Below are 10,811 nucleotides of genomic sequence, written 5' to 3' on the forward strand. Positions count from 1 at the left end.
AAATATTTAGTAAACCAGATGGTTTTTGCACTAAAGCTATGTACTAGGTTGCAACAAGCCATCAAGGTTTACAAATGGGTTCCCTGCACCCAGAAAAGTTAGGAACCACTGTATTAGAGAACCATCAAATAGAACTTGTACTTATCTATCACATGACTGTCTCCTCCAGCCCCGCAAATATACAGAAATTTTACCATGAATCTATAGTAGCTATACTGTACCTCTCCTTTCCCCCCAAAGACCAAAGCCATAATATATAGCAACTTGTTTGCAACCCAAAATGTGTGTTTTATCTTGGACTATTAATTGAATGAATAACAATGAAGTTTATTTATCCACAAACCCTAACACCTCTCACATATTCACAACATGCTTTCCAAGGTGAGCTTTAGACATTTTATCCCAATACTTTACGAAAGAAGTTATTGAAGAACAAACCCAAGCCTAACGGGATCGAATATTAAAGTATTTTCTTTACCTCTGTATAAGCTCTGCAACCCAAAATAGTAATATTTGGCCTAAAATTGCACATCTATTTTCTTCTCCAGCCTGGTGTTTAGCCATGGAAATGTCTGAGATTATCAAGGCTGGACCACAGTCAGGGTAGGCAATCTGTCCAAAGGAATGGAGAAAACCCCCAAAATATACATCAAAAATCATACTCCCCAATCACCTGTAGAATATTAATGCTCGAAAATATATTAAAACATGATGTTGCGTGATCATGACTTCCATTCTTAGATGTTAAAAGACAACAATCCAATTGCAATTAAAATATAGGATTCATAATAATTACACTAAATATTTTTTAAATAGTATCTAACCCCTTTGCTCCTGATCTTTTCTACACCACCACCAACTAATTCCTTAACTCAGCCTTCAGTCCACTCACTTACCATGTAAAAAGAATGAAGAGGGGTGAAAAACAGAACAAAATAACAAACATCAAAAAAATGAGATTTAAAAAAAAACCTGATTATCACAAGGAAAACTGATTGTCTAATCTTATCAATTGATCTAAAAGGAGGCTCAATCTTACTTGATGTCTTTGGTGCCATATGAAACTCAAAACGTACCAATCGATATGGTTCGCTGTTCAAGAAGGTGAGTCACCAAGCTACCGCATCACCACATTCCCTGCCTTGCATATCGAGTGCAAACACCTTGCAGCAGATTACAAAAGAAAAAAACCCAAACCATGTGGATTAAGTTTGAAAGTGAACTGTTCTGATTTATTTTACCCCCGAGACACCACTGTTCAGAATGAAATGTTGCAAATGTATTTTAAAGAAGCAAGAGGAAAATTCCCTTAATTAGGTAAACACTCTTAATGTCCTGAAAGCAACCTTTTAATGTCAATATTTCTAACATTGCTTCTGGATCCACTAATACAGTGGACCAGATCCTTCGATCCAAAGGAGCCGTGATTGGCAGAAGACTGATAGGGGCCACAAAGATTCTTTTATGCCTCCTTTTCACATACAACTGCCTATTCTAGTTCCCTACCAAATTATCGCCGCCTCAAAGCCATACACCGCCTGCGGATTCTTCCATGCAGGGAGAATCTTCAAAGAGCTGATTAAGCCAGCCAGATGGCTGCTTTGCATTGTTATTTTTCATGGCCATATCCTGCCATCAGAGTTTAAGCTGAAGCCCCAGTGAAAACAAAAAAGAGTTTTTACTGAAGCTCAATGATACAGTATGGCTCTTTATTTTAAAACATTGTTACATTAGAAGTCAATGGTACATGAGAAATTTATGCTAAAGTTACATTCATCAATACATGCCCGGTTAATACATTATCCAGTTAGACAAAACCATAAACCCTTTTGGAAATGCTATCTTTCCACTGTAGATTCCCACATCATCAGAGGCAGGTTTCATTTGTCAGCCAGTCCTCCCTGCAAAGGGTGTGTGCAGGAGGCAGGAGAAAGTTTCACTCGCAGAGATTCCACTGTAATTCAACAGCTAAAGCAAACAGCCATGTGTAAATGGTTCTGAACTCAGCACACCTGTTGAATGGCATTGCAAGCAGCGTTCTGGAACAATTCGAGTGCTGGGAGCCATTGAACCGAGCTATAAACCCTGTATGCAATGGAGACCACTTCAAGCAGGGGTGCAGAAGCTCCCCTAGTTCCAGCACCTATGTCTGCAAGCACTAAGGATTAAGCCTGCCTGCCCTCTTTTCAGAACTCTTATTTTTCCGTACATTTTTCAGTCTCTGAGCTTTTATAATAGTGCGTGCGTGTGTGTGTTTCTTTCTCGCTTCAGGCTCTCCTTCCCTGAGCACATATTTTGAGGATACCAGGTCATTAGATTTAGAAGAAAGTGCCTCAATCTGTGACCATAGCCTGATTGTGTGTAGTCTGATAGATGACAAAGACTTGGTTGTGAGAAGTACCAGCCATCCCCAATCCCCACTGAAGTCAGTGTGTTCTGCACCTCTCAGAATAGACAGGTTTTAAGGAGGGGAGGAGGTGTTGCAGACTTCTCTCTAAGGCTGTGTCTACACTGTAAGGGCTATACCACCACAGCTATGCTGCCACTGTCCCATAGAGTAGACGCAGCCTATACTGACTGAAGAGTTATTGCTGTCCGTGTAGGCACATCACCCGCCAGAGCAATGATAGCTAGGTCAATGGAAGCATTCTTCCGTCAACATAGCTGCAGCTGCACCAGGGGTTCGGTCATCATCGCTACATCCGTCAGTGAGGGAGTGGGATACATGTGTCCTTCATTTTTGCTCTTTGTTGTCTGTTCAAGGGTGGCTCTGTGCCTATGTACCCGCTCACAAGAGAAGACGCAAGTGTTGCCTGTTCCCTCCAAACCAATTTCCTGCTCAAGATTTAAGATGAATTACAGGCCTAGCCCTAAGTCTTGATGCAAGCAAATTCCCATTAATAAATAAATTCCACCTGTGTAGCACCTCCCATCAGAGGATCTCAAAACACCTTACAAATGTTAATTAATTTAGTCTCAACATTGCAGGGAGGTAGGGCACCATTACTATCCCATTTTTTAGTGATGAGGAAACTGAGAAACAGAGATGAAGTGACTTGCCAAAGGCCACACAGGGAATCTGTGGCAAAGCCAAGAATAGACGCTATGTTTCTGATCTCCAAATCCTGTGCCTTAATCTAACCCAGCATTCTTTCTATTGAATTTAAGGGGAGGTATGCCTGAGTAAAGACTTCAGAACTGGGGCTCACAACGACCTGACGGAAAACAATGTCATGACTATTTCCAAAGAGAATATTGGCTTTTATTTGTAAAATAAATACTTCTCCCAAAGCTACACAGATTAATTTAATCAAGTGAATCACAGCACAAGTATGTGATGGAGCTCCTTTTTGTACCTTAGGATAATTTAAACAGACACCAGAAGGCGCATGATTGTTGCATCTTTATACACATTCATTCAGCGCCACCTCCTCTTAAATCAGTGCCCACTGAAATCAGGTAGTCTAATCCTGCTCCCCTTGAAGACAATGCAAAACCACCGGTGAATTTGTGTCATGTGTGTGTGTGTGTGTGTGTGTGTTCACACATACAAACTTGTTTTCTTTGTCTTTTATTAATCAGAGGTTGGTACTAGGTTTATACATTGAGATTATACTCATACTATACTATTTATTTAAGATTAGAGTTACAGTTATGATGCAATATAAGTATGTCAATATTCCTGATAAAAGTGATATTGCTTAGTATGTAGATAAAAAATAAGGGCTGTCCCTATCTATTTTTTGCTTGCTTTTATGTGTTTGGTTTTGTAAATGAGATGTTAGCTAAGAACACTGTTATTTAGCAAGCTTACTGGTATAAAATTATTTATTTTTAAATTCTCAAGATATAGAATGTTTTGAGGGTTGGTTGGTTTCTCTCCATCATTCCTATTTCTTTTGCGTAGGAAATGATTTAGTTGGGGATTGGTCCTGCTTTGAGCAGGGGGTTGGACTAGATGACCTCCTAAGGTCCCTTCCAACCCTGATATTCTATGAAAGTAAATATATATATTTAAATCGTGGCATGGACTGGACAACAGATTGTCTAATGCTTTCCACTTACGCAGTGCTCTCATCTCTGGATCTGTGAGCACTTTACTGAGGTAGGTAGGCTTTATTCAGTTAGCCAGCGATAAAACCAGATTAAGTACAGAGAGTAGAAGCAATTTCTGTAAGAGGCTCTGTGGTTTGGTGGATAACACATGGATCTACCACCTCAGGGAGAAGAAGTCTTCTGTCACAAACTCATATATATGCAAGTCACTTACATTTTCTGCTTGTCACTTTGTCGGGATAATAGACCTGTGTACATGTCCCACACGAGAAGGGAACCCTTTGGTAGGAAATGTAAAAAGAGTCATTTTTACTAGCTCCTCGCATTTCCTTTCACTTTGAAAAGTAGACCAGACTGCTAAGGAACGAGAATATTGTGTCACCATGTGCACCCCCACCCCCACCTATTGGTCCCATTGATAAGGAATCCCATCTCATTTTCCAATAATAGTACTTTCTTAAATGTTCTCTGGTTTAAAAAAAATATCATGAAATTATGGCTGACCAGAATAAGAGAGTTGAGAGTAATGGAAAGACAAGGCCTTTATTAGATAAACAACTGAACTAAATTAGGAAAGAAGGGATTATTTAAAAAAATAATCTACCCATAGATCAAATTTGTAATGTGATTATGTTGGGGAGATACAGGGTCAAAACATCAGACACTTCGCCAAAAGTATCAGAAATGGTGCCACTTTAGATTGAATGACAAAAAGTACATATTCAGTTTAATCAAAATGCATAGGATTTGTTTTAGATGGGACTCCAGTTTATTTATGAACGGTTGCCACTTCTTCTTAATAAACCACATATCAACTGCTATAAATCCATTACTGGAACCACAGTCCTATTGGTCCAAATAAATAAATTAAATAAAACCCAGACCTCTATCACTTAAGCTGGAGAAGGACGTTAGCTAGGGTGACCAGATATCCCATTTTGGGGGACTTTTTTCTTATATAGGTGCCTATCAACCCTTCTACCCCCGTCCTGTTTTTTCACAGTTGCTATCTGGTCACCCTAATATTAGCTGAATAAAGGGATCCTTCTTTCTAAGATGCAGCTAGCCAATAAAAAACTGATGAGTCACTCTCCAGTGAACAGTGGCAAAAAGTCCCACTGATACCAGCGTGAGCAGGACTGGGCTCATACTATCCACAACACTAGCTAGTTGCATCCGATGAAGTGAGCTGAAGCTCACGAAAGCTTATGCTCACATAAATTGGTTAGTCTCTAAGGTGCCACAAGTACTCCTTTTCTTTTTGCGGATACAGACTAACATGGCTGCTACTCTGAACACTAGCTAATAACTTTTCTTAATTATAGTCTGTTTTCTTCAAATATATATGGCACACAAATCCTCAAGGCTATTTAGTGATATAGAAAACTTTACAGGGTGGGAACAAACTATTTTTGACTACAGGCAGGTCAAAGAAAAGTTAGACAAACGTCAATACTTCAAAAGTGAGGGAATTTTCAAGCCAAACGAATTTTTAGCAAAGAGGTGTTAAAATAAATAGTTACAAACTATATGTAGGGGCTCTTCTCAGTGAATAGGTATTCCCCCCCCCACCCCCGCCCCATTGCCAGTCAATAGAGATTTTGTAACAAAGAGAAAGGTCTGGGGTAGGCTGAATGAGAAATCTTCTTATTTTTTAAGGTAGAGGAAACTGTATTAAAATGCTAGGTTAATGTGTTATTGTAAATAAAGATGTGTTTGTGTACTGTAACAATTTTGAAGAGGTGGTAGCAACAGTCAAGCTGAAGGAGACTATTAAAGCTAGCGATGCATTAAGAGCTCCTATATGTGTGATTATGACCCGTAAGAGGGCACTCAAGTTAATCACTGTTTTGTTCAACAAAACCATTTAAAATTATTTATACAGTTTCCTAATGTGGCTGTTTTTATAGCTAACCGCTTTTTATAGCTGAACTGTTTCTTATAACTTAGGTTTTTGTGTTGGTTTAGCCTAAAACATTACATACACTTTGTACCAGAAATGCAAAAACTCCCCATAATTCCAGAGTCTTCAATGGTAATTGCAGTCTTTGTTTGCTTATAATAAAATTTCCATCTGTCTTGTATTAGTTTAAAAACTAGTTCCCAAGAGTATTTCTTATAGTAATGGAATTACAGCCAGAGTTTGTAAATACAATTCCTTAGACATGTTGCTACATTTAGACTATCTGGGGACACAGAGACAATAATTTCCTCTGCAATGCACAGATGTAACACGTTTAGCAGCATATTCGTTATTGCCATCAGTGTTTTGAGTTGCTAAAAGATTATTAAATGTAATTGATATTTTAAACAGAGCAAAAGAGTTCTTAACTTTTCTATCTGGCACCAGCAGTTTCCCACACTGTACAGTACTTAATGTCTTTCCAGCTGCATGTTCGAATAGTGACAACACAAATCAGACGGCATTTGCTCTTATAGGAAATCCTGAAATAGGCAAATCCATATGAGCAGTTTATACATTTGTTTATATAATGTTTATTTAACTATAACCAGTATTTCCAAATATTGCTACAGAAAACCAAATTAGGTCTTGAAAAAACAACAACAGGCTGAATTTTCAGCAGCCATCAGTAAATTCTGGGTGAAGCTGGGTGAGGGGAGTGGCACAGGATCCCTCAGTTCCTTCACCACGGCAAAGACCCATAAAGGAAATGCTGAAGCAGAGGGGCAGGAGGGCAGATAGTGGAGCATCCATAGGGACAGTCTCAAAGAACTCTGGTTAGTGCACAGGGTGAGTAACCCTCCTCCTTCTTCTAGTAGTGTCTGTATGGGTGCTCCACTTCAGGTGACTCCCACGCACTACCCGTTATCATGTGGGCAAGTGAGGTGAGAGGCTCTAGAGGATTGCTGGTGGTACGCCACCCGGGGTCCCAATATAGTCATTGAGGGGAACCATATGGGATGGGAGGAGGCATACAAGGACATCCATGCCACTGGGACAGGGCTTCAGGATGTCTCTCTCAGCTGTCTTCCGTCTCCCCTAGGGTTCCAGAAGCAGGTTCCTGAGAGTGAATAGGAGAGCCGTGGATGGCGATTTGGGAGGACTGAAGAGAAATCCCCATTATCTGCCGTCGATAGAGCACCACTAGAAAATGGTGATGACTCTGTTGGTACTGGAGATAAGTGAGAGTCCAGGGACTGGGTGGGTCTCGGTACTGATAGGGGGTTGGTGCCCAGCAGATGAGAATCCAGACCCGCCACCACGTTCAGGTCTCTGACTTATCTAAATTTATGGGGCACTAGTAGAGCCATCGGCACCAAGGTGGTAGTCTGAGTAGATGGGTTTGTCAGTGATTTTGTTCACTCCAAGGAGCACCGGGAGCTGACTGGCCACTTGGTTTTCTGCAGCACCACAGTGTTAGGTACTGAGTATTGGGTTGTCTCCAATCTAGTGGAGGCAGACTTTTTCCCTTGCCACCTCAGTCAAGACCCAGACATCTGACTGGAGCCAAGTCCTTTAGAGCCTAAGGACTTAAGAGTACTGCCGGGGAATCTGAGTTTAATTGTCCAGTTTCCAGACCTAATTTCCTTCTCTGACAGGGTTACTGACCTAGTTTATGGGGGAAGGGGAAGCAGTAGACATTATATATCTTGATTTTAGTAAGGCTTTTGACACAGTCCCACATGACATTCTCATAAGCAAACTAGGGAAATGTGATCTAAATGAAACGACTAGAAGGTTACACAATTGTTCGAAAGACCATATTTAAAGAGTAGTTATTAATAGTTTGCTGTCAAAGCGGGAGGGACATAGCTAGTGGGGTCCTGAGTTCAGGACTATTTAATATTTTCGTTAATGACTTGGAGAATGGAATGGAGTGTATGCTTATAAAATTTGCAGATGACACCAAACTAGGCAGGGTTGCAAGCACTTCAAAGGACAGGATAAGAATTCAAAACGACCTTAGAATCATAGAATATCAGGGTTGGAAGGGACCTCAGGAGGTCATCTAGTCCAACCCCCTGCTGAAAGCAGGACCAATCCCCAATTTTTGCCCCAAATGGCCCCCTCAAGGATTGAACTCACAACCCTGGGTTTAGCAGGCCAATGCTCAAACCACCGAGCTATCCCTCCCGAACTCATCTGACATCAACAAGGTGAAATTCAGTAAAGGCAAGTGCCAGGTACCATGCTTAGGAAGGAAAAAATCAAACGCACAACTACAAAATGGGGAATAACTGGCTAGGCAGTAGTACTTCTGCAAAAGATGTAGGGACTGTAGTGGATCACTTATTGAATATGAGTCAACAATGTGATGCAGTTACTAAACAGGCAAATATCACACCGGGGTTTATTAACAGGAGTGTCATATGTAAGATAAGTAAGGTAATTGTCCCATTCTATCTGGCACTGGTGAGGCCTCTGCCAAGTACTGTGTCCAATCCTAAGTGCCACACCTTAAGAAAGATGTAGACAAACTGGAGACAGCCCAGAGGAGAGCAACAAAAATGAGAAAAGGGTTTAGAAACCTGACCTATAAGGAAAGATTAACAAAAAAACTGGGCAGGTTAGTCCTGAGAAAAGAAGACTGAGGGGGGACCTGACAACAGTCTTCCAGTATGTTAGGGGCTGTTATACAAAGGACAGTGATCAATTGTTCTTCTCGTCCACTGAAGGTAGGACCAGAAATAATGGACTTAATCTGCAGCAAGGGAGATTTAGGTTAGATACTATGAAATCTTTCTAAATATAAAAGGATAGTTAAGCCCTAGACTAGGTTACCTTGGGAGGTATGGAATTCTCATCATTGGAAGTTTTTAAAAATACGTTAGACAAACACCTATCAGGCATGGTCCTTGGTCCTGCCTCAGCACAGAGGGCTGGAGTGGATGACCTCTCAAGGTCCCTTCTAGCCCTATATTTCTATGATTCCATACCGTATTACAAATCAGCTCAACTAGAAGTAACACAAAGCTAACTAGAAATTAGCCATATTGTATATATAAAGAGAGTCTATTCTCTCAAAGAGGCAGGTTAATCAAAGGCAATGTGCAAACAAAACAAAAAATGAGTTTACCCCATTTAGTTTTCTACATAAAATCAACGCAAAAGATCTTCCAAAAATAAATACCAACCCACAAACATTTTGGTTTTAGTTTTTTGGGAAGCATTCAACATTTAGGTGTTGAATACAGTGGGAGGCTCTATGGATAACTGAAGAATTTGTAGAAAAAAATCTTTGTAAATACAAGAAATGGAGACCAATTACTAGAAATTTGCTTCAGACTGTTAAAAACGGTTTTGTTAACACAGGTTTAACAAGAGAAAAGGCAATGATAAATCTGTATTTAGTCTGCTAATTTCTCTCTACATCTGTATTACAAGGGTTCTTGAAGTTAAACCTGGAGACGACCATAGCTGGTGCATACTCTGGGGTTTCCCGCCCCCCTTTACAGCTTCCACTACAGCACACAAGAATTCTATATAGCTCAGATACAAGATATGACTATATACAATTGTCACTGCTAATTGTGGCACTGATCCTGCAATAAGCTCTCCATACCCTAATTTCTACTCTTTTTAGTGTTTAGTTTAATATATATTTTATAAACCCACAGTTGTTTATGGTACTCAAGCATACGTACCTGAGCTATGATCTGCACTTGCTAGTCATGTAGTGCTGGCCCAACCCATTTCCAATCTATAATGTACTTCCCTAAGTTTACTTGTTGCTGTAGGCAGTTTCTGTAGTTGCCATAGACATCCTAGGGTAAAAACAGGTGGGTCGCTGAGCTATGAAAGTGTTTGCAACCCCTCTGCTCCCCTGTTTTCTGTTCACTGTCTGTGCTCTGCCGGACACAGAGCAGGCCAGGGCAGTGTCCAATAAATAGTAATGATACTCACCCAGGACTCATCACTATATTAACCCAGGGTCAAGGTGCAACCTGCAGCAACAGGGCATTTCATGGAAGGGGGCTGCCCCACAGCAAGATGACAATTTATATTGGACCAGTGGGCTTGGGGCAATGGAAACCTCACCAGCAGCACAGAGCATCTCCCCGGACTCACCGGCTGGGATCCCCAGGAGTAACTCCCGCATCTCCCCACTCTGCAGCTCAGCTTCCCACTGTGCAGCTCAGCTCAGTCACCTCCACCCACTGCACAGTCCCCCCCCCCCCCAAGCAGGACTTCACGGGGGACATGAAGAGGCCAGACACCTGCTGCCATTGGGAGCCACCCACCTCCTGGCCCAGCCTCAGACCCCAGCCAAGAGAAGGAGGCCCAGGGCCAGCATAGTGGCAGCAGCAAGCCAGGTGGTCCAGGATTGAGGCACCAGCACCCTCTGGGGCCTCCTGGATCCACTCATGGCAACTGGACCTGGAGGATGGGGGTGGTGGTAGGTCCGGGGTCCCATATTCCCCTTCTCCCCGCACCCTTACCCCCCCCTTCCCCAACTCCCCAGAGCCAGGCCAATTCTGCCCTCAGCCCCACCCAGAGGTATTCTGTTCCTGTGCTTCCCCAACATCCAAGATAACCCCAAATCTCACCCCTCAAGTTAAATCTGCATATTCAGCCTCTATCAAGAAAAATCCCATGCTCCAGACAATAAACTCTCCTCTCATCCCACTCTGCTCTCCTCAATATTCTCCTCCCCGCCACCACCATCACCTCTATGGGGGTGGGAGGGAATCAGTGATTAACTCCTGACAGGCTGTGGGCATTTTCTAGCATCTTCATTTTTTCTGCAGGAATTGCTTCAATGTGAAGAAGGGAGAAAGCGGACCACCTCATA

This window comes from Natator depressus, chromosome 3 (assembly GCF_965152275.1).
Source record: "Natator depressus isolate rNatDep1 chromosome 3, rNatDep2.hap1, whole genome shotgun sequence".
Taxonomy (NCBI): Eukaryota; Metazoa; Chordata; order Testudines; family Cheloniidae; genus Natator; species Natator depressus.